The sequence below is a fragment of the Protopterus annectens genome, chromosome 5.part0 (assembly GCF_019279795.1).
Source record: "Protopterus annectens isolate FY-2018-M chromosome 5.part0, PAN1.0, whole genome shotgun sequence".
NCBI lineage: Eukaryota > Metazoa > Chordata > Ceratodontiformes > Protopteridae > Protopterus > Protopterus annectens.
Window position 1 is genome coordinate 1867258240 of NC_056735.1, and position 25191 is coordinate 1867283430.

At 41.5% G+C, this 25191-nt stretch overlaps 1 protein-coding gene across 1 annotated transcript in view; it reads left to right on the forward strand.

The window, feature by feature from the left end:
* NAA16 (N-alpha-acetyltransferase 16, NatA auxiliary subunit) overlaps nucleotides 1-25191 on the forward strand; it is a 2694704-nt gene that overhangs the window by 798436 nt on the left and 1871077 nt on the right. The gene's annotated exons all lie outside the window — the stretch shown is intronic.

Sequence of the window (25191 nt, forward strand, 5' to 3'; positions counted from 1 at the left end):
AAGGGTAATCTTCCCAATTACCTTAGGTTACTGCAATGGTGATCTAATGCTGAACATAGTACATTTTTGTAAGTAAAGTTACCATAGCAGTAAATGCTCTAATAAATCACTGTTGTAGTAGCCATCCTCTCCCTCCACCCCCCTTGTTTTGTTTTTGCTTAATTGCCAGGGTGTGTAAATAACGTTATTTTTGTGTATGCAGTTAGACATTTGTTGCTGTTGTTTTTTTTTTTCTCTACTAGCATTTATTTCCAGGCCATAGTCTCCCTTCTTGAGCCAAGAAAGTTCTGAAGCTTTTGGCCCCCCAAACTGCCTTTTTATGTGGCATTGCTCATGCCCTTGACTGTTAGGGCACATGGTAGCTGTCCTGAAGCTTTGAAAGCTTGTCAGTGGTCATATCCTGGGCATGATGTATCCCAAATAGCTTAGGCTGCTCTATCAGTGATCTATTAGGACATCTACTGTTATAGTAAATTTGCTTACACAACTGTATAGTCCAGTATTAGGAAGAGATGAAGAAGGGATATTGGGAATTTTGAAGCAATTTTACGAGAGGTTATAGATACAAAGGAAGAACTGCAACAGAATTCAATAGAACTGTGCCTGAATTGACTTAATATGGCATCACTTGGAGAGGAGGACATAAAAAGTTTAATGAGGGAAACATCGCCAGAGGAATTAAAGTAATTCTTAAGGAAGCAGTTTGCAGGATGCTCCCCAGGTTCAGATGGTATTCTAGTAGAAACTTGGAGAACACTGGAAGAGACGCTAATGGAATTTTGGTTTAAACTGCTTAGTGAAATACGAGTGGGGAAGGGAACCTCAAATAAGAAGGCTATTATAGCAATAATACTTGCAGCGGTAGCGTTGTTGCCTCACAGCAAGAGGTTCTCCCATTCGATTCTTGGCTTGGGCTGGGAGTGCCTTCTGTGTGGAGTCTGCATGTCCTCCCCGCGGTCAAGTGGGCATTCGAAAGACATGTGTTGAATGGGCGTGCCTTCATTGAAGGTTGGGCGTCGGGCTGGCAACTCGACACCATAAAAAACAACTGCCAGTCATTAGCGGACTGGAGTTACGCTGTGGCAACCCCTAATCGGGAAGAGCCGAAAGACAAACAACAACGACTTAAAGAAGGAAAATATCCTGGATCATACAGACTAATATGTATCCATCTTAAACCTTAATTGCAAGATCTGTATGACTTGCGAAAAGACTGTCAGGCTTTCATACCAAGCATCATAGGATTATACCAGTGTGACATTTTTGAAAGTAGATAGATATCTGACAACATAAATAAAACACTTAATAGAAGAAGATGCTATACAGAAAGGTAATAGGTTAATGTTGATATGATTGGCTGAAGAAAAAGCATTTGACAGAGTTAATTGGATATTTTTGAAAAAGGAATTTCAGTTTGGAATTCTTGAAATATGGATAGGTTTGGTACTCCCAAGGATATGAAGGATTAGAAGCACATGTTAAAAGTAGTGGAATTTTTTCACAGAAGTTTAGATTACATTGAGCAAGAGAGGGATTCCCTTTTCCCCATTACTATTTGCATTATATCTGGTGCCATTGGCAAGAGAAATTAGGCAGTCTAGAATTCATGGTTATAACTGAGACAGAAAACAGAAAAAAAACTCTGTTTGCATATGATACAATTTTGTATTTAAAGTGGAAAAGGACATTAATAAACTCTGTAAAGTTTAAATAATTATCAAAAATTATCAGAATATAGAATTAATAAAGGTAAAACAGACTGTAGTTATGAATTAAGCTCCAACATTTGAATTTGTCCAAAGCTTTCCATTCTTGTGGACCATTGTAAAGTGAAATATCATGGAGTTCAGAATGAAAAGAATGTAAATCAGGCAGTTAGATATGTGGGGAGGAGGCATGGATAAAGAAATGCAAAAGTTAAAATGGAAGGTGCTTGTTCTGGCCTAAGATCAAGTATAGGAGATGAAAATGTGTGTAGTTAAACTAATTTTGTGTGTGGTACTAGCTAAACCAGAAGAAAGTTATGGGAAAAATAATGAAGCATTAAATTACCTTTTATGATGAGAATAGGATAGAAGAGTTATGGGAAAAGTAATGAAGCATTAAATTACCTTTTATGATGAGAATAGGATAGAAGAGTTATGGGAAAAGTAATGAAGCATTAAATTACCTTTTATGAGGAGAATAAGAAGGCTAGAATATATTGGAATGAACTGATACTGCCCATGGAGCAGAAAAGTGTGGGTCTTCAGATTTGAAAAAGTATTACTTTGCTACAGTGTCATACAATGCAAACTGGGGTGGCATGATTTACAGACAAGGATAGGACTAACATGATTTTGGAAACAAGTAATGTTAAAAAGTTGTCATAAATGGACAGTGCAGAATGTATATAACAAGTGTTTGAGAGATGGTACGACTAACTAGAGAGGGACAATACTACTGATAGGGGTAATGGAAGAGAGGATACAGAGATGTAGAAAAGGACAGGCAGCAAGGGTGTGGTTTATTTTGCAAACAGATGAAAAAAGAGGGGAACATTAACTCTCATTTGGTGAATTTTACAGAGGAAAGAGAACTATACTGGATTTGCAAGTTTCTCTCTGATAGGAAGCCTGGTATAAACAACAAGGTTTCGTTAAAACCGGTTCTTAGATCTAGGGATGTTCATCGTGTTTCACTGTTGCAGTCATTACACTAGGGTTATCCTGCTGGCAGGCTACCCGCAGTTGGCCTGAATTCCAAAGTCTTGGTCCGGCGTCGGTTGCTGTCACCTCTTCCCTGACGTCCGTGCGCCAGGGGTATAAAAGATGCAGCCGACGCCATTTTCTTCAGTTTTTCTTGCCGCGTGGTGCCCGAAGCAAAAGCAGTTCGCAAGTGCCGGTTAGCCGACTCCTGAGATTTTCAAAATCGAATTTCAGATCCGAAGTCTTCATTAATGCTAAGTACCCCATTGGGGAAACTTTTTTCTTGCTCCAGACCGATGTCAGAAAAAGTTAATTGTATTTCTTGTGGGAAGCAAATACCTCATAAGGATTTTCATTCTTACTGTATTCGTTGCCTAGGCCCAGACCACGACGTTGCTAGCTGTTGGTTTTGTGCTAGATTTAACCAATGCACTATTAAGCGTCGGTACGATTTTGTTTTTCATTACTTTGGCCGAAGATTTAATTATATAATGCCGTCGGAACAGCTGACGACCGGAGTATATAAAAATAGCAAGGAAAAAGACAGACATCCGAGGTCCAAAATCGACGACGAGGCTTCCACTAGGCCAGTCGCTGGTTCTTAGTGAGGCGCTTTTGCAGCCCCTGACACCCGATACCTTAGAGCCACAGGCCGCTTCCGACTACCACGTGGAGCCAACTAGGCCTCTGGAAACTCAAGGTATTGGACACTTGGAAACTATTCCCTCAGATGGGTCCGGAGCCACTGAGCAGGCATTGGCTTCTGAGGGTGTTTTCAGACCTACACAGTTATATGTAAAGCCAACCTCAGCTTCAAAGGCAAAGACTAAAGCCCCTCTAAAGGCAAAGAAACAAGTACAGCATTCTCCTGGGCAGACTTCCATGCCCAAAAAACAGATGCTTAAAATGGCCGAAGACATGATTACTTTGATCAGGGGTTCCCATCCCCCTCCTGATAAGAGGCCTAGGCAAGAGACAGAATATGAATCTTCAGATCAGGTTTCCATTTCCTCTGACTCCTCTTCTGAACAGGGATACTCTCTTCCTCCCTATGAGGATTCTGATGCTGAAGAATCTATCCCTTCAGCCTCTCCTCCTGAGGATTATTCTTTTGGGGAAACCCTGCATACCATGAGGGGAGCACTTTCACTGAGAGAGACAAGATTACTCAGAATCTAAGAAAAGGCTCAGAGATTTTCTTTAACTACCTCAGCACAGATCTCTTGCTATTCCACCTGTTGTAGACCTTGTATATGATGTATTTTCAGAGTCCGGCCTGTCTCCTGACTCTTTACCCCCTGCACCTGTTAAGCCAGACAGAGACTACAGAGTTCCAGATTCTCATAAATTTCTATATAAAAACCCTGCTGCTGACCCAGAAACTATAACTCAGGGTCCCAAAGGGGCCAAGGCTCCCACTGTAAAAAACCCTGTCCCCTCTGATAGGGATTCAAGGGCACTGGACAGATGGGGGAAAAAGGTTTACACTTCTGCTACCTTGGCTGTAAGGGCTTTAAATGGTCAGTTTTGTATGCTTAAATATCAGCAATACTTAATATCACTGCTAAAACAGAAAATGTTGACAAATTCTGAATGTCCAGAAAACAAGGAAATGTAGGATTTATTGCATGCAGTTGAACAAGTAGGAAAGCATACTTTGCAATGTGGTTTTGATTCACTGGAGGCCTCTTGCAGGGCCACTGTTACGGGTTCTGTCATTAGGAGGCATGCTTGGTTAAAGGAACAGAATCTGCCTGATCATGTTAAAGCAAAATTATTGGATGCTCCATTACAGCATGATACTTTGTTTGGTGTTAAGGCAGAAGAGGTGTTGAAGAAAATGGAGGATAAAGCGAAATCTATGCAGACAGTTAAGGATTTTTTACAGGTACAGCCACCCAGATTTAGCAGGAACTGGCCTTCAAAGAATTGGTCCTTTCCAGTGTCAGACAGGCCACAAAGAGGCAGATGCCCTAGGGGCAGATCCCAGCCCAAAGACTCATACAGGCCTAAACAATGGGGTACCTCTACCTCCAAAAGCGGAGAAGACAAATCACAGCCATACAGGAAACGGTCTCAATGACTTTCCACTGCCAGTGCCAAGCACTTATCTTTTGGCAGCCCCCTTAGGGGGAAAACTAGCACTTTTTTCAAAAAATTGGCACATGATCACCAAGGACAAATGGTTTTTGAATATAGTGTCTCAGGGCTACAGGTTCCACTTTCACACCCTGCCAAAGGCAAAAGGCATGCCAGACCTGCCACACAATCAATGGGCAGAGGCACAAAAACAAGTTTCATCCCTCATGGACATGAAGGCCAGTCAACGAGTACCACAACAAGAGCAGGGGCAAGGATTTTACTCGACTTTTCCTGGTACCCAGAAAGGACAAAGCCTGGAGACCAATACTGGACCTGTCTGTTCTAAACACTTTTCTGGACGTTCCAAAATTCAAAATGTTGACTCTGCAACAACTTCTGCCCATGCTGGGCAAGAAGGCTTGGCTTGTAACTTTGGGCCTAAAAGAGGCACACCTGCATGTCCCAATCAGACAGTCTTGCAGAAGATACCTCAGATTCATAGCTGGCTCAATGCGCTACCAATTCTCTGCACTGCCCTTTGGCTTATCTACTGCGCCCAGGGTCTTCACAAAATGCCTGGCACCAGTAATTGCTTTTTGCAAAGAGGAATTCAAATATATCCTTACTTGGACGACTGTCTTATTCAAGCAGAGAACAAGGACATTCTATTAAAGCATCTGGCGTTTGTAAAAAGATTACTAATTTGCCTAGGGTACACAGTAAACGAAAAGAAATCAAAACTAGTACCCCCTCGAGAGATAATATTCCTGGGTGCAAGCTTAAATACAACTGCCCAGATGGCTTATCTCACGCCAGACAAACAAAGGCAACTAACTTCTTACTTCAAAATGTTGGCAACAAAGACCCAGTTATCTGCAAGAAAAATTCTGCAGGTTGGGCTTCATGGCATCCTGCATTCTGCTAATTCCATATGCAAGACTGTATATGAGGAAACTACAATGGTATCTAAAAAGTGTTTGGACTCAACATTGCCACAGCCTGGAAACATTAATTACCCTCATTCCCTGCCTGCAACAGGAGTTTCAATTGTGGGCACAGGCCTGTCACCACAACAAGGGACAGCCATTCACTTTACCCACAGCCAGGCAGGCACTAACAACAGATGCATCAGATTACGCCTGGGGGGCCCACATGGCAGGAAAATGTATACACGGTACATGGCTCGCAGGCCAAATGCATCTTCATATCAATCAAAAAGAGATGCTAGCTGTTCAGAATGCGCGGACAGCCTTCAAGGATCTACTTCTTCCAGGACAACTGCTGATAAAGATGGACAATACTACAGTAATCTGGTACATAAACAAGCAGGGAGGCACACATTCTTACCCCCTCTGCAGACATGCCATGACTCTGTGGAACACAGCATTGACTTATCAAGTACACCTGCAAGCACAATTCCTGCCAGGAAAGACAAATACTCTGGCAGACGAAATAAGAAGAAACATCATGGATCCTCACGAGTGGAAACTAGATCCACAAATCTTCAGCATGATAACAAGGAAATGGGGATGCCCAGACATAGATCTATTTGCCTCTCCTCACAACTACCAACTACAGAGATTCTGCACAAGGACTAATCACAAGCAAGCATGGAAAGTGGATGCTCTATCATTCAGCTGGAAAACCCTTATAGTATATGCCTTTCCTCCCCAAGCTACTCTTAAAGGTCAGACAAGAGAAGCCAAAAATGATACTGATTACCCCAGACTGGCCACGCCAGCACTGGTACCCAATCCTAAAGAGCTTGTCTCAAGGCCCAGCCTGGACATTACCTCAAATTCCTCATTTACTGACCCAACAAAACAATCAGATCCTGCACAGCCAACTCAGAACCCTAAGTGTGGCTGCATGGCAGATAATGTAACCATTCAGAACACACCTCTCTCTAAAGCAGTTATGGATGTTATTTTGGAGGCCAGGAGGCCCAGCACCAGAAAATCTTATGCAGAAAAATGGAAGAGATTCTGTGCTTGGAACCAGGCACAAGGAATTGACACACTTGTACCAAATATTCCTCAGATTTTACAATACCTAACTGAGATGCTGGACAAAAGCCTATCCTTTTCATCAATTAAGATCCATGCCTCTGCCATTTCAGCTCATTACAATACAGTCCCACCTATTTTTTCGCACCCACTGGTTAAGGCAGTACCTCAGAGGGGCCAAAAACATAAGACCTCCAAGGAGAGCGCCAATACCTGCATGGGGCCTCAATTTTGTCTTGGAAAAACTCACACTGCCTCCTTTTGAGCCAGCCAATACAGCGGAGATAAAATTCTTATCATGGAAAACAGCTCTATTCCTAGCAATAACTTCAGCAAGAAGAGTCTCATAGCTACAGGCACTAATGGCGGTGGAGTCTTTTATTATTTTCCATCCGGACAGGGTTTCTCTGAGGACAAACCCAACATTTATGCCTAAGGTAGTGTCCAGTGTGGCTTTTAACCAAACCATTCATTTGCCTACCTTTTATCCAAACCCACAGAATAAGGGGGAGAGACTTCTGCATTCTTTGGACATACACAGACAGCTACGCTTCTACTTGGACAAAACTAAAGCTTTCAGAAAGACTGAGCAACTCTTAGTGGCATATGCTGCAGGATCGCAAAGAAAAGCCATCTCAAAACAGACTATTTCAAAATGGATAGGCCACTGCATTCGTTTCTGCTATTCATAACATGGCAAATCAGTGCCTAAGGGCATTAGGCCACATTCAACCAGAGCAGTAGCCCCTTCAGCAGCCTTCCTCAGAGGAGTACCAACCAAGGACATTTTGGAGGCTGCCACTTGGACTTCAGTGCACACTTTTACAAAGCACTACCACTTACCTCTTTACTCTAAATCCAGAGCAAGCTTTGCCACTGCAGTTCTGCAGGGCCTCATAGCCACTCCTAATTCTATTTAGGCCCAGCCACCCAATCTCAGCTTTGGGATTCAACCCAAGTGTAATGACTGCAACAGTGAAACACGAACATAGTACAGTTGTGTACCTACTATAAATGTAGATGTTCGAGTGTATTCACTGTTGCAGTCCAGGTTACCCTCCCACCATCCCACTTTCATTGCTGGGACTTATCTGTACTTCTCTATTCTATACAACCTATGTGGTGTATTTGCTTATAAATGAAGGTAATGTTTATGTGAGTGCATGCTTTTTTATTGGCATAATTTTTAACCTACCCTTTTGGGGGCACCTGACATCGGGGGTAAGAAAAACTGAAGAAAATGGCGTCGGCTGCATCTTTTATACCCCTGGTGCACTGACATCAGGGAAGAGGCGACAGTAACCGACGCCGGACCAAGCCATGGAATTCAGACCGACTGCGGGTAGCCTGCCAGCAGGATAACTCGAGTGTAATGACTGCAGCAGTGAATACACTCGAACATCTACATTTATGGTAAGTACACAACTGTACTATTTGCATAGGTAATTTATAATGGTTGTGGTTTGGTTAATGTGCATTTTAAATTTCTGAGTAAAAGCCTGAATATTTCAGTCTGAAGAACTGTGAGTTTGAAAGCGCTTACTGTGTTTTTTTTGCTGCAAATAAAAGTGACTTTTTTTAAGCCGTGGTTGTGGAATTTTTCCTTCTCTACTGTTTGCTATTTTAGAATTATTGAAAAGTTCCAGCTTCATCTTGGTGAGAGGTCACTTTTTACTTGCGGCTGATTTTTTTTTAGTTTAACTCACATTTTTTAAATACAGTAACTTCCCACCTACAAAACAAAACTAAACTACTACAAATCCAGTCATTCCACTCCTATCATTGAAGCCACAGCAAACCTTAACATTCATTCCAGTGCTAACATCTACAGTTAAAAAATATCTACACACCCTTAAGACAACAACCACTGTCCCTGACCAACTTCCATTTGAATACCTTAAAGTCATTGCAGAAGTCTTGCTTATCCTGTCTTAATTATAATGCAGTTCTGTCTAAGAAAAGTATGTCTTTACCTTATGGAAAACATCCTGTATTATACCCCTCCATGAAGGCAGCTCATCAGCTAAGCTCTCAAAGTCTAGACCATTCTCCATTCTGTCACTCTTCTCCAAAACCTTGGAAAGATGTATTCATTCTCAACTTACTTATTACTTATTATCTCCAGTCTCCCTCACAGCATGGTTTTAGACCCAATTACATTAAACTGCTGCTCTTCTAAGGTTCACAGATATAATAAATCACAATAGAAGTTCAGGTCTTTAACCTCAGCTGTGTGTTTGGATCTGTTCCAAGGAGGCATTCAGCATAGTCAGTCATCAAATTCTTCTCAGTAAACTCTGTTCCTTTGGACTGTCACCCTCTTCACTTAACTGGTTTCTTAGTTACCTCACTAACTAGACCAAGCAGTGAAATGGCAAGATGATTTCTCCTCTTTTCTTCTGTTATCCTTTGGCATTAGGGTCCATCCTAGGACTACTGCTGTTTGCTTAAACACAGCAGCCAAAGAAGCCACCATAGTACAATATGCACATGATTCCACTCTTAATATGTACTGCTAGGACACTTGTTATGCTTCACTTACTCACCCAAAAATCCTTCCCTTCCATAGAAGCTTGGCTGGACAAATCACAACTCCTCTTGAAATAAAAAAAAAACTACTGTTAATCCCTGATTTTCTCTCCTCCCAAAAAACTGCCATTAATATACTGTCATCCAACAAGACAAGTGCAGAACTGGTTTCTCTCACCAAACTAATAGGGGTGATTATGGACGACCACTTGATCTCTGCCTTCAGCAAGCCGTACAAAAGCTAACTAATAAAAGCTAGGCTGCCTGTATAGAGTAAAACACTATCTTACTGACTCTGCTAGACAAAACAGCCACTTCTTTTTTTTACTCCCCACCCTATTATATGAACCTCCTATTCTAACTATTTTCAACTTAAATCAGTCAAACTTGAACAATGCTACGATAAAGTAGCTAAATTCTCGACCAACTAACAACATAGATCAGATCACTGCCTTTCTCTAAAACAACTAAGCTGGCTGAAACTAATTAATTCTTTAGTGTACTCATAATTAATTACAGCCTTCAAACTGCTTCACAACCCTGAAAAATTCTCATCTCTTCACTTCATCGTTCAATCTTACACTACTAAGAGACCACTGCATTCCACTGATAAATCATTACTCTCCATAACTAAACTTGACAGCAATGCAGAATATTCCCTGTATTCACATTGCATTGCTAACTGTCGGAATACCATGCCACTCCACTTAAGAACAGTCTGCAACCTGAAAGACTTTAAATGACATAGGAAGCAACACCTGATAGATAAGTGGCTCTGTATGTACACCAGTCCTGGTTAAACTGATACTAATGGTTACACAAATTCAAGGCATAGCTCATTGCTGCACAAAACTTTGTGCTGTTATCATAACCATACTCTTTTCTCATCTCATCATCTCTTTTCCTTTATCTTTTTTGTGCCTCCTCCCCTCCTTCCATTCACTGGTTTGCTCTAACTCTCTAGCTTAACTTCCTTTGTCTTAGATTTTTAATATGTCTTTATAGTGACATATAATCTGAAGTCAGTCTTCATTCATTCTTGACTGTTGATTCTCGGTTCCGTCCTTGGAACAGGCTCGGCTGTTATGTCAAGCCCATGCCAGCCAGAAACTCTCAAGCTAAGGATACTCATAGTCCCTCCCTTCCATTCCCCTCAGATCTCATTTCTTGTGTAGAATTTAGGATGCATCAGCCGTGCTCTCAGTTAAGTGCTAACTTTTTTCATATACACATATGTTTATACAAAATTTTTGTCTCTTTAGCTCTAAACTTGTTACGTACTTTAATATTTTCTTGTTAATGCTCTGATTTTTTTGAGTGTGAGTGCTGTTTCTTCCCTTTTTACCTTGTTGGTAAATACTTTGTCTTGCCATCATTGGTATAGGCCCCTCCCTTCCCTCTTACCTCTGGTAATTCTTTGAATACCATCATTGGTATTCCCTTTTCTCCCCTTTACCCTTTGTGGGTATTTTCTTTAACTACCATTGTTGGTACGACCTTTCCTTAAAAAAAAAAAAAAAAAAAAGAAAAAAAATTCTTTACTCTGTTTTTCTCTTACTCCTTGTTTGTTTGTGAGTAGGTTTGTGTTTGTGCTCGTTCCTTCTCATTAAAACTTTGAAAGATGGCAGAAAAGCATAAAGGAACTACTGGTTTCAAGTAGTGCGAGGAATGTGGCAGAAAGATGCCTAATTCGGATGGGCATCTTTTTTATGTGTATTGTTTGGGGGGTGCCACATTTAGAGATTCACCCACCAAGTGAACTCTGCGAGGATTTCAACACACGAACCCTTGCTGAGAGGTGCGACAAATCGATCCTTAAGGGGCTGTTAAAATGCCCTTTTAGTGAGGCTTTTTCTGAGGCGGAGACGTCCAAGTCTCCCAAAAAAAAAAGAGGAGCCACTCTGTTCCAGCGTCTCCTAAATCTCAAGAGTCTAAATCTGCTAAGGGCCAGGTCTCAACTCAAATATCACAACCAGTGCCTAAGATTCCAAAATCAACACCTGCGACAGTTTCGGCACCAAAGCCTGTAATTTCCCCCATGGTGCTGACAACTACTGAAACTACGAAAGTCGCCTCGGTACCGACCCCTTCGGTACCTATGACTGTCTCTGCACCAGCAATAGTCTCCCCAGTCATATCGGTGACCCCCCCCCCCCCAGCAAAACAAATCATTGATCAGCCGACCACGGTGCCGAAGGTCAAATCAGTACCCAGGACTAGGTACTCCCCTCTATTGACCCCTTCTTTGGTCAACAATTGAGTCCTTTTCATAGGTAGATACTAGGCTATCGACCCAATAGCCTAAGTAAGCCTAGCCGACAAGGGTCCCTGGCTTACGCCACCCAAGAAAGTTAATTTCCTGTGCCCCTGTCGAGCAGAGCCACAGAAGTGATCCCCGGGGTGCATTTCCTATTTCCCGTCCACTCATCAAGATTTTTCTTGAAGAGTGCTAATGAAGAACTTTGCTTGACATAGATGGGTAGCTTGTTCCAGAGTATAGGAAGTCTCTGGGACAGGAATCTATCCCTCCAGCATGTCCTGTTTATTGTGGTGACAGGGTTTAGGTCCCTAGAGTGTGTAGCTCAGAGGGATTGGGATTTCTTCAGGTGTAGCATGTCCAGCACCTCTGGGTTTAACATAGCTTTATATGTTAGGCAGAGATCTCCTTGGAGTACGCGATATGCTACAGAGTAAAGCTGGAGTTCTTTTGAGACAGTCAGTGTAGGGCATCTGTTTGAGGCCAGTAATCCTCTTTGTGAGGTACTTCTGTGGCCTTTCCAGCTGCTGCAGATGTCTTGTGAGGTACATTCCAAAAGGGGTGTTGTACTCTATAATAGGTCTGAGTGCCGAGTAGAGGGGAACAATTACCTCTTTTTTCCTGGATGAGAACCCTTTTGTGATGAGGTGTGCCACATAGAAGGATTTCCTGACTAGTGTGGCGATGTGATTATCAGAGGGGAGACTACTGTTCACCTGGGTCGCAAGGTCACACATTCGGCGTTAAGTAGACTGCCGTTTATGTGGTAGGTCATGGGTACAGAGTTTTTACCAGAGGGGATGACACTGCATTTTTTGGCATTGAGCTTGAGGCCACGCCTCTGACACTAGGCATCTGTGTCAGTGAGGCCCTTCTGTAGGATGCCGACATCATTTGGGGACTTGACTATGGCTCCTAGTTTGCAGTCATCTGCGAACTTCATTAGCTAGAGTCCTTCTGTGTTAGCCTGTACTTCAGAGAAGTAGATACCAGACTGGAGAGGTCCCAGGACTGAACCCTGTGGTACTCCACTTGTCACTGGTTTGAAGTCAGATTTGGAGTCTGCAACTTTTACAGTGTGGGTTCTGTCAGTGAGCCAGTTGGCAAACCCATCTTGTGATGTAGGGATTTATACCTAGTTTAGTGAGTTTAGCGATAATTCCAGAATGGGGGATTGTGTCGAAAGCCTTGGCGAGGTCAAGATAGGCTGTGTAAACCACCTTACCCTCATGTACGGCTTTGGCAACTGCCTCAAAGAAGTCGATCAGGTTCAGAAGGCATGATCTGCCTTTCACAAACCCAAACTGAGTGGGGTCCAGAGTTTGGAGGTTACCAATGTATTTGTTTATGAGTTCCATGGCCTTGCAGACCAGGCACGTCAGGCTAATAGAGCGGTAGTTCCCAGGATCATTGGTGGCTCCTCCTTTGTGGAGTGGGATAACTGTTGTTGTGCGCCGTTCATTGGGCACAAAGCCTGACATGGGACTATGATTAAACATGGTGCTTACGTGGGGAGCTAGTTCATTCTGAAGTTCATGTAAAACGCAGCCTGGGATGTTGTCCGGTCCCATGGATGATGTGTTTTTGGTTTTAAGAGAGTGCAGCTTTTACCTGCATAGATGTGATTACAGGGACTCTGCATTCTTCCTGTATAGATATGGGCCCTTTAGGGTGTGAGATTGGGGTATAGTTAGGTATACCCCAATCTGACAGGATGTTGGCAATATCAGTTGGTTCTGTACTTTTGCCATTGAGATTCTTGACATAGTTATAGAATGCTTTGTGGTTGCCCTTAGAATCAGTGGTGATTTTGTTTTCGTAGTTAGCTTTGGAGGATCTTATAAGGGATCTCAGCTTCTTACTGAGGCTGACCGGGGAGCTCCTCCACTCATGGGATTTTACTCTCTCTTGCAACAGTTTCTTCCTTCTGTTGTAGAGTTTGTTTATGGCAGGGGACCACCAGATTGGCTTCCTTTTTTTGGAGGATAGCGTCTTGATTCTTTTTGGGATAGCACGATCCATGCACTCGTGTAAGTGCTTATAGAGTGCATTTGTGTAGGATTCAGCAGTCGTAACTGTATTGTCCATATGCATGGGTGTCATGAAGTTAGTCACTTCTGTCTTAAGTATGAAGTTGGCTCTGGATAAATGTTTTACCATGGTTTCATTAATGGTGGTTGGGGGTGGGATGCGGATATCTAGGGTGATTAGCTTTTGGTTGGCTCTGACCAACGAGGAGTTGACTACAAACACCTTCCAACCACCGAAAAAACTCACTTCTCAAGAAATAACATCAACAGCATAACCATGAGGAAAAAATGTTCACAGAGATGCTTTTAACTTTTTATTACAAGTTCTAGTACCTCGGCCATTTCCTTCAATGGAACAATTTACTACCAAAAAGTCACCTACTTATATACCAGTATTACAGTCAGTTATCAGAACAATTAATTAATCAGTTAAATAATTAAATAGTTCATAGTCTTTACTGATTCTCTTAAAGTGCAATCACACAGTGCATAAATCTATACAACTAAAAGGGAAAATACTTTTTTGATATCAAAAACATTATTCATCCATCAAATGCCATAAAAACATGTAATATGAACAAGTAATGCGCTCAAACTCATTTATATAAAAAATTACTATAAACTTACCAAACTTGTGCACTTATAAAAAAAATAACCATTTTTTTATTTGTTCAAACATATTGTTCATATTGCATTAACCTAACTCTTTAAATTATTAATTTTTGTCACAATTTATAATCATAAATTTCATCCTGCTCTTTTTTACAAAGTCGTATTACTATGTAAATTCATTCCTCTAGGATATAATGTGTGATAATTAATTATCATTCTGTATTCAAGTTTATTTAATTCGCTTTTGAAGTTCTCATTATATACTTTTGGTCATGCAAAAATATGCTGAAAATAAATTCCCCCCCATTTGCCCATCGTGCACAGATATAAAATGATTAGCTATAGGGCTTTCCATATTCTTTCTTCTAATGTCTCCACTGTGTTCTAGAATACGAAACTTGACCTTCCTGGTAGTCTGTCCTATGTACCACTGTGTATTTAAACAGTTACATCCAATAATGTAGATTACCCCACATGAGTTGCAGTTGAATTTTTCCATTGCAAAGTATGATTTCCCATTAATTTTAATGCCATGTAAATATTTAACCTCATTACATACAGAACATTTCCCACATCTATACATTCCATCTGATTTACCATCCCCTGTCTCATGAATTTTCCTATTAAGTAATTCCTTTAAATTATTGTGCCTGCCATATGAAAATGTAATGTGTTTGGGAAAAATATTTCCCACCACAACATCCTCACTTACTATGTCCCAAACCTGTCTCACTGTCTCCTCCATAATTCCAGAAAAGTCAGAAAATTTAGTTACAAAAAATAACTTTTGTTGTTCTTGGGACTGGTCTATTTCTCCACGATAGTGACCTACCCCATATCCTTGTTTACAAATCTTTTGCTGGGCTTTAGAGAGGATCGTCTCAGAATAACCCCTTAAAGATAGCCTTTCATGTACCTCACCCATGAAAATTTCTCTAAGCTCCTTTTCAGAAGTGTTGTAAAAAATCCTTCTGAATTCACCATATGGCAGTGCTCTAAGTAAGTGAGGGGGATGCATACTGTCAGCATGTAAAACGTTGTTCACCGAAGATTGTTTTCCATATGGTCTGTGTTGAACTTTGCCCTGCCCATTTATGTAAAACTCAACATCTAAAAGGCTATATTATCATCCTTACATTCCCAAACAAATTTGAGTCCATGTGCATTTCCATTGAGCTCATCCATAAATTTTTCAGACTGCAACTTGTCACCTCTACATATAAAAATGAGGTCATCTATGTAACGTTTATAATACACAACATTATTTACAAAAAAAGATTTTCGAAACAGGAATTGTTTTTCAAATTCACCCATGTATAAGATGGGGCAAATGCTGCCCCCATCGCTGTACCTTTAGATTGTAAATAAAATTTTCTTCCACACAAAATAATTGTCAAACTAAACTCCAAAACAGATAACAAGAAATAGGTACAAGGGCTTCTCTAATCACTTTTTCACAGCTTCTAAGCCCCATTTTTTTCTCTATATTTGTATACAAAGCTGTCACATCAACAGTGGCCCAAAAATAATCTTTATCCCACTCCATGTTACATAAATGCTTACAAACCTTACTAGTGTTTTTAATGTGAGACACAATACGGCCCAAGTATTCTTTAAGATGAAAATCCAAAAATGTATTAACTCTTTCTATATATGAGCCTATACCTGAAATTATTGGTCTCCCGGGAGGGTTCCTTAAACTTTTGTGAATTTTGAGTGTAGCATGTAAGTAAAGATGGCTGGGTTCATTTATAATCAACTTCTTAACATCGTTCGATTCAAAAAGCCCAAACGTTCCCCTCTTTCCAGTAATTCACAAAGTTTCTCACTAAACTGTTGCACCGGGTTTCCAGATAATTTTTTTATAAACAAGTTTCCTCTGATAACAAATCCTGTACCATGTTTGCATAATATTCAACATTCATAACAACCCAATTTACCACCCTTATCTGCTTCTTTGACAACTATTCTGTCTAAAAGTGTTCTTAGCTCTTTTAATGCTAAGACATTCACTTTTACTGAGATTATAATCTTTGTATGTTTTACAAAATCTACAAAACTCGTATTCAGTTTTGGCACACACTGTATTCCCAAACACATTAATGGCATTTGAACATTTGGGAGCTATAAAGGTACTGTTAGAAGGAAGCTTAGGCATAGGCCCATAACCCATACAGAATTCCCCACAATGGGATGTATAAAGTTCACAATCATCATCTGGAAGCAGCGTGTCCAAATCATAATCATATATGCTTAAATTTAATAAATCAACATTTTCAGAAATATGAAATACATCCTGAACACATTCTTTCTCCTGATCATGAAAAAATACTTTCAAATTCAGTTTGCCAACAAACCTCTTAACATCAGTTATAATATCTGCTAATCCGGGAATCCTTGTGGGTACAAACTTGACCCCCTTCAGTAACACAATTTGCATTTCAGTAGTTAAGTACACACTAGAAAGATTGACCACATTTAAAGTAACATCAGTAATACACGGAATACACAGAAAATTCACTGTTTCATTTTCATTCAGTAAGTTACAAGATGACCTAGTCAGGTAACAAGGAGTTGACTTCAGGTGTGGAACACCTATCACTCATGTTGGTAATGACTAGGTTTAGGATATTGTTGCCCCTGGTGGGGGTGTGGATAAGTTGATCCAGGGCATTGGAATTTATGAATTCCAGAAAACTGAGCGAAGGAGTTGGTACATGAGTAGTTTTCCTAGTTAATGGTGGGGTAGTTGAAATCACCCATTATTAGGGTGTTTGATTGAACCCTAATATTTTCCAGTATATCAAGAAAAGAGGAGTGGGAATCCTGGGGCATGGTGGGAGATCTGTAGCAAGCTACAATTTGGATTGCAGTTTTGCCCAGAGTTAGTTGCAGTTGGATAACCTCGGATGCATTAAGCTGCTCAACTAGCCTGGAGGTGTGGATATCCTTAATGAATATGGGACACACCTCCGCCTTTGGTTTTCTGGTCCAGGTTAGATGACTGAAAAGTGTGGTATGAGTTGTAGCCTGGTAATGAAGGGGTGCTCTCTCGAGCAGGGTTGTCCAACCTTTTGGCTTGCCGGGGCCACATTGAGTGAACAGAAATTGTCTTGGGGCCGCATATAAAATATACCATATAGTTAACTCTTTCTCTGCCATGGGTGACCAAAGTCTACCACCTGGCTGTACTGAAGGTGCAGTCGAACCAATGAATAAATGCCTAATATTTGCCTTAAAATTCTAATTTTCATTCTAATTCTTAATCTAACAGTTAACTCCAACATCTTAGTTAATATATATTTTTTTATACAAATAAACAGGTAAGCAACAGTTTCTTACTGGTACAAGGACGGTAGCTTTCACTAACTTAATCACAGCCCTACCATCAAATTAAACACTGTTTACTTTGCATGCTACCCAAGGAAACTCATTCACTTGCAAAGAAAAAACTGGCACACACTACCACTGTCATTTTAGTTATTCATTACAGCGCTACCAATTCTCACTGGGAAAACCACTCCAGCAGTCCAAGTATGTAAAATGTCAACATTAGCAGTCCTACAATACTATAATCCACAAAAATAAGCCAACAAATTAGAAATAAAGTAAAGAATTCACATTACTGACTCAAAACAATTTTGAATAAGCTAAAGAGGGTCTCACCCAAACAAATGACTGGTGCCAGAAACATGGCCTCAAGTTAGAATGTGTTTTAAATTTGTAGTTTTGAGCAGTCTTCTAATAAACAATGAAACAAAATGTATGAAACAATGACAAAACTTCCAATTTCAGCCATAAAAGGCCACTCAAACGTCTGTCATTACAATCCACCAATATCAGTAAATATGCAATATCTCTTAAAGTCATAATAATTCCACATTAAAGGGATCTAACTAATGAAGAGGTTGCTAACAGCAAACAACTTTATATTTCATCATTTCATTTACAAATAAAGTGCCTGTTGCCCCTGAAGAATAAATTGCCTATGTTATATAAAAAAAATGATAAGCTAGTAATATTGCAATAGGGAATGGATGGCATACAGATAGCAGGTTCATAGTTACTAGATAACATCTCCAAAGGAGGATATTCACAGGACTGCAGCATCCACTCCCTTTAAAGTACAACATAGTACAGTATCAGCGATCTACCTGCATACTGTGGGAGTAGAGCCCACAGCCTTCTGCATCAAAAGCAAGTATACTACCTGTTGTGCTACTAACAGTATAAGCAGATGTGGCATAAGTAGCATTAAATTTCTCTTCCCCTGAAGCTCTCAACTCCTTGTAAAATCCTCACTCAACTCCTTGAAGCACAAGTGGTGGTATGGGTAGAGAAGAGGATAGGTACGATCTGCCAGGTCTGTCTGTCAGGACCAAAGGGAGGTGTAAAGTTTTGCTGCTGGAGATGACTTGGAGGAGTGACTGCTAACCACTTTGCCTGCCTCTGGAGGGGAGGGGTAAAGGCTCCTTTTCGGAAGGTAGACAGAGGGACTTATGGTGTGAGATGTGGAGGCTGGGTATTGCCGAGGTGCATCATCAAGTGGACACCCACATAAGGAACACTGATTACATTCTAGTATGGCTTGACAGGTTATGCAACTAGCAGATCCTGGCTACTGAATCCCCAAGGAAGTAATTTCTCCATACCATTGACCAAACAGGTAAATGACAAATGGGGCAGTTGCCCTTTGGGCAGCCTGGCAGCAAAGCATGCCAGGATCCCACCTTGTATTCATCTCAGTGCGTCCCTTGCCTTATAAATCATTTCCCACTCCTTGATCATTGTTCAGCCCTCACCAGCTGTTCACCATTAGTATATATGTGGCCCTCCAGTGTCCTCCCCAACTTTGTTAAATGTACACATATATGTGCTTGTAGACACACACACACACACACACACACACACACACACACACACACACACACACACACACACACACACACATACATGTATATACAACCCTTCCTTCCAACCATTATTAATAATTAACAATTATCTGTGTGTGTGTTTGTCTCAGGAAACCAGGAGGGAGGAGAAAGTAAGCTCTCTGTCCATTTTCTCCACACTTATAAGCAGAACTGCTGTTGGGCTGTGCAACTCACATTGCTTCTCTTTCTGGCCAGTATGCTCAGCTGTGCTGTCCTTCTTGTGCAGGCTGGATGCTAGTTGCAATTATATGTCACTGCATTGTGTTTGTGTGCACGCAAGTGCACAGTGACTCAAGTGTGTTGCCCTGCCTTGGTTAACCTGTCACGTTGGCCATGCATGCTGCTGTTGTGCTGTTCCCATCCTACAACAGCACAGCACTATTTATCTCGATACCACTCCACCTCTAGTTTTTATGCAAAACTTTGCTCAGTGTGTAGGTGCTGTCTTCTGTAACACATGCCAGGTTAATGCTGTTGTGCTTCTTGCAGTGACCTCTTCAAATGTTAATGTTGCACAAGCTTGCAGTTCTTGTCCATTAATTCCAGACTCACTTTTTTTTCTTTTGGAACAATGAAGACAGATCACTAAATCCTGGGCATTTCTCTGCACTAATCTCACATTTCAAAAAATGCAGCCCAGCACTGCTACTGTTACTCTATAAACATTGTGAAGTAACAAGTATTTTTTAAAAAGGGGCTCTGATTTTATTTAGCATCACATAAACACACCTTATTATTTCTAGCCTTTCCCAATTCTTCAGGTTGGAAGTTCACCACTGAGTTTTACAGAAATGTCGTTGTAAATGATATTTCTGTCTAGACTTGTACATTAATTAATATTAAATTATGGCACACTATATCATTTACAAAAAGATAACAAAATGGAGACGCATCAAGCAACGAGAACTGCTGATTTAAGAATGCTTCCTCATAAACTATTGTTTGCAAATAAATGCTATAGCAAAAAGAAAAACTACAGAAATTAAATGAGTTTTGCAGAAGAAAATTGACTCGTTTCCCGTGTACTGTTGCGTTATTCTGTCAGTGATTGAATGCCTTGGGTTTAGTGCTGTTCACCCATAGACGCACTGCAATGTGTGCAACCTAAAGCATACACTGGGTGCATAGGTAATACAGTGCCCAACAAACAAACTGGATGTAACACTGTAATGATGAAGTAAACTTCCACGAAAAATGCCAGCCTGTTTTCGGCTATAACACGGAAGCTGTATACAGTCTGATGTGTCAATCCTCCAAATGTATAGCTGTAAGAACAGCAAGCTGCTGTCCTTAGAAGACTGGCAGTCACTAAGTAAACATCAGGAATAACCCGTCAAACTTGAATAGTCTGCATTCCTTCTATGTGCCGCTTTATTCGGAAATGTATAATTTATTTATTTATTGCATTTGTTTACCGGGATAAGTCCACTAGGCCTAAAAGAGCTCATTTTCAGTGGAGGCCCGGGGAGAAAAGATCCAACAAGTTACAGAAAAAATATAAACATAAATTAGTGCAGAAACAGTGTGTTACAGATAGTAAATATAGTAACATATACAGAATATATACATAAAAGCAGGAACCTAGTTTGTGTGATTACAGCAATATATACAGAAAATATACATTAAGCAGAATTCAATGAATTCAATCAGATTGGTATAAACAGAGATCAGTATTATTGTACCAGAATCAACAAGTGAAGATAAAAATAAATATGGAGAAAATATCATCAAATTAACAGACCACTATGAATACAAGGCTCTGATTTACACAGCCATTGATGTTAGAAAAGGCATCACCCTGCAAGTGTGTCCCAGAGTCAGTCTGTCAGACTGACAGGGAGAGTTATCCACCTTCCAAAGTAGTTCAAAATGAACCGTAAGGATGCTCCGATGACAGACTATTTTAAGTTACATCCAATGTATCTGAAAATCCTCGTGTTAATCACAACTGCAGCACCAAAACCATTATAAGTTCACACTGTTTGCTTATCAAATGAATGAATCTGGTCAAACCTACCAGGTCTTTAGAGTGAACTACCCCAGTTCAGGTTTTTAGCCTGTCCAAGACAAAGTAGCCCAGAAATGTGAAATGCACTGTAGCTGCCTGGCTCTGTCAACACTCACAAAGGTACTGAGAGCCAACAGCTAGTGATGGACATTTATGACCATCAAGAATGTAACCTCTAAATAACCATTTGTAAATGATCACCTTGTAAGAAGAATCACATACCATTGTAAATGGCATTTGTCAAGGCATACATAACAAAATCATCCATAAACAGTTTAAGATGCCACAACACTCACCTCCTTTGGCTCCTACAGATGGCTCCAGCCTAGCTAAAGCAATAACCAGTATGATGCCCATAATGAACCATTCCTTTTTAATCCTGTCTCACAAACCCAAGTCCAGACGCCAACAATATTAAACACTCTGTGTCCCAAGAGAGACTCCACCAAGATATCTGATCCAAGATGCCCCGAGCAACTTTAAGTTTCAACACCGGTGTAAGTAGCACATCCGTCAGTAACTCAGAGAGACACCATAATTACCACATAGTGCCATATACAATCCTCTCTTGATTCTTTGGCACAAAAAAAAAAAAAAACGGGAAGGGTGTTTTGGCTCATGCGCACATTGCGGTTACAGGTCACAGGTGCAAAAAACAAATGAAAAAAGTGTTTTTACACTGAAGTTGCAGTTGAAGTTCACGGGCCGCATGGAAGTGCTCTGAGGGCCGCATGTAGCCCGCGGGCCGCAGTTTGTACACGTCTGCTCTAGAGCCTTGAATCAGGTCTCAGTCACTGCACAGATATCAATGTTCTCCATTTTAAGGAGTGCCTCGAGTGCATTTTGAGATTTAGACTTCTAGCATTGAATAGTATTACCCTCAGTTTTTGCTTGCCTGTTCCTGTTCCATTGGAGAATGTCATTTGAACCTTGCCTAAAAGAGGCACTATAGGGGCGGCAAGACCCATAGCCAGTATCTGGAATCCCAGGGGCGACAGGTGCAGGCCATCTCTGGCAAAGCATCATGGTCTGTTGACCGTGTTGTCCCAGGCAGATACTGGATTCACTTAGAATGACACCAGAAGCTTAGCCAATTGTTGAAGTCAATCATTTTGTCCTTGTACTGCGGTATCCTTCTGGGCGATAGCAGGATGCTACTCAGGGCTAAGGTCATACGTGCCTGGACTACAAGATTGGAGAGCTCTTCCATGTCTCTCTTCATGTAGTCCAGGGAGATATGTCTCAGTTTGATCACACCAACATGGACAATGACAGAGTCATTTGTACTTGTTGTGGAGTGACCCGAGTGCGTGGGTTATGTGGTGGTTCCTGGCACCCGACAGGCAGCTGACAGTAAACTTCTCCTTGTTTAGTTTGATGAGTGGGACATCAGTGTGCCTGACTATAGTCACCTATGACTAGTGTGTTGGGTACATTGATGTTCTTCATCTCACATTGCTGCAGTCCTTACATATGGGGTAGTCCGCTGTCCTCGGTCGGCCCGAATACCAAAGTATTAGGCTGACGTCGGTCAAGTCGCTTAAAACTGACATCAGGACGTCAGGGTACAAAAGCGCATGACCAACGTCATTTCCTCAGTCTTTTTTGCCGCATGGTCCGATGCAGAAGCAGCGTTGCAAGTGCCGTTCGGCGTTCTGAAATTTTTCGAGTTCGGAGTTTCAGACCAAATCCAAGTTGGCTAAGTACCCCGTTGGGGAATATTTTGGTTTTTTCTTGCCTCAGTGTTTTACCGGATGTCAGAAAAAGTGAATAACTGTATTTCTTGTGGGAAACAGATACCGCATAGGGATTATCATTCTTTGTGCATTCCTTGTTTGGGGCCTGAGCACGACGTTGTTGGGTGTCGCTTTTGTGCTAGGTTCAATAAGCGCACTATTAGCGAAGGTTAGATTGTGCTAGGCTGGTCTTGATGGCGGTGCAATTATAATATGCCGTCAGACTCTCCGGCCGCTTCTCTGAAGAAGCGCAAAGACAAAACAGTTAAACCCAGGCAAGATGAGTCATCCGTTCGGACGCCGGTTCTTTAGAGGCTTCAGTGGAACCGGTGGTTCCGACGGAGACTTCTCTGGAGTCTCAGGGGGAGACTTTGATTTTGCAGGATGTGGCCTCTCAGGAGGCAGGTCAGGCTGAAGGGGCTTCTCAGGTTACTGTACTCCCCTCCCTTCCTAGGGTGGGTAGGCCCTCTCCTTCTGTTTCCAAAGCTTCTCCCAGAGGCAGGCCAGGTTTAGCTTCTGTTGGTGTCACTCCTAGTTCAGCAGGGTCTGTGCCTAAGAAGCACATGCTTAAAATGGCAGAAGATTTGATTACTCTGATTAGAGGTTCTTTGCCCCCTCCTGATAAGAGGCCTAGGGTGGAGCCAGAGTTGGGAAGTTTTGAGCGGGCTTCGGATGTTTCAGAGTCTTCGGCTGAAGACTTGCAGGAGTACTCTCCTTATTCTGATTCTGATGCAGATGATTCCACTCCTTCTGCTTCTCCTCCAGAGGATTTTTCTTTTCAGAGACACTTCATTCTATGAGGGAACATTTTAAGTGGGAAGGTCAGGACTTCTCTGATTCGGAAAAGGCTTAGGGAATTTTGCTTTTACCCCAACATAGGCCCTTGGCTATACCCCTGTTCTGGATGTTGTGGAAGATGTGTTTTCAGAGGCTTCACTTAATCCTGATTCTCTGCCTCCTGCGCCTGTTAAACCGGATAGGTATTACAGGGTGCCTGAGGCTCATAAATATCTTTATAAGAGTCCTAGGGCGGACCCAGAAACTATTAGTCAGGGACCTAAGGGTGTCAAGGCCTCTGTTGTAAAAATCCGGTTCCTCTAGATAAAGAGGCCAGAGCTTTGGATAGATGGGGAAAGAAGGTCTATACATCTTCTACCTTAGCTATGAGGGCTTTGAATTGCCAGTTTCATATGTTGAAATATCAAAACTTTCTTCTTTCTCAATTGAAGTCTAAGGTGGATGCTCTGGCGGAAGGCATTGAGTGTAAAGAATTACAAGATTTGGTGCATGTCTCTGAACAGGTGGGTAAGCATTCTTTACAATGTGGTTTTGATGCTGTGCAGGCCTCGTCTAGGGTGGCTGCCACTGGTTCAGTTCTTCGCAGGCACGCCTGGCTGAAGGATCAGAATTTATCTGACCATGTTAAGACAAGGATTTTGGATGCTCCTTTGCAGTCTGATGTGTTGTTTGGTTCACCTGTGGAGTCAGTCTTGAAGAAAATGGAAGACAAGGCTAAGTCTATGCAGGCTGTTAAAGATTTTTTGCAAGTTCAGCCTCCGCAGTTTAGTAGGAATTGGCCTGCTAAGGGGTGGCCGTATCCTTCTTATGATTCTCAGTCTAGGGGTAGATCTAGGCGTGGTAGGGGCAGAGCTCAGAGTTCTTTCAGACCTAGAACAGGAGTTCACCTGCACAATCTTGGTGAGGGCAGGGGCCAGTCCTTTCGTAAACAGGCCCAATGACCTACCTTTTCAGCTGCCAGATCCTTCTTGCCTGGCAGCACCTTTGGGAGGAAGGTTGGCACTCTTCAAGGAAAATTGGATTTTGATTACCCAAGACAAATGGGTATTGGATATCATACACCAAGGTTACAAATTTTATTTCCATACCTTGCCTCCTTTCAAAGGCATGCCAGACGTTCCTCCTCAGCAAAGACTAGAGGCTCACAAACAAATTTCTCTACTTCTTCAAATAGGGGCCATACAACCGGTCCCTCTGCCAGAAGTGGGCCTAGGTTTTTATTCTCGCCTGTTTCTAGTACCAAAGAAAGGGAACACGTGGAGACCAATTTTGGATTTATCTATCCTCAACACATATCTGGACATTCCCAAGTTCAAAATGTTGGCGTTACAACAGCTTTTACCTCTGCTGGGCAAAGATCACTGGATGGTGACTCTGGATCTCAAGGAGGCTTACCTTCATGTTCCTATCAGGCTCAGTTGCAGGAAGTATCTGCGTTTTCGGGCTGGGACTTCTCATTATCAGTTCTCTGCATTGCCCTTTGGCTTATCTACTGCCCAGAGTATTCACGAA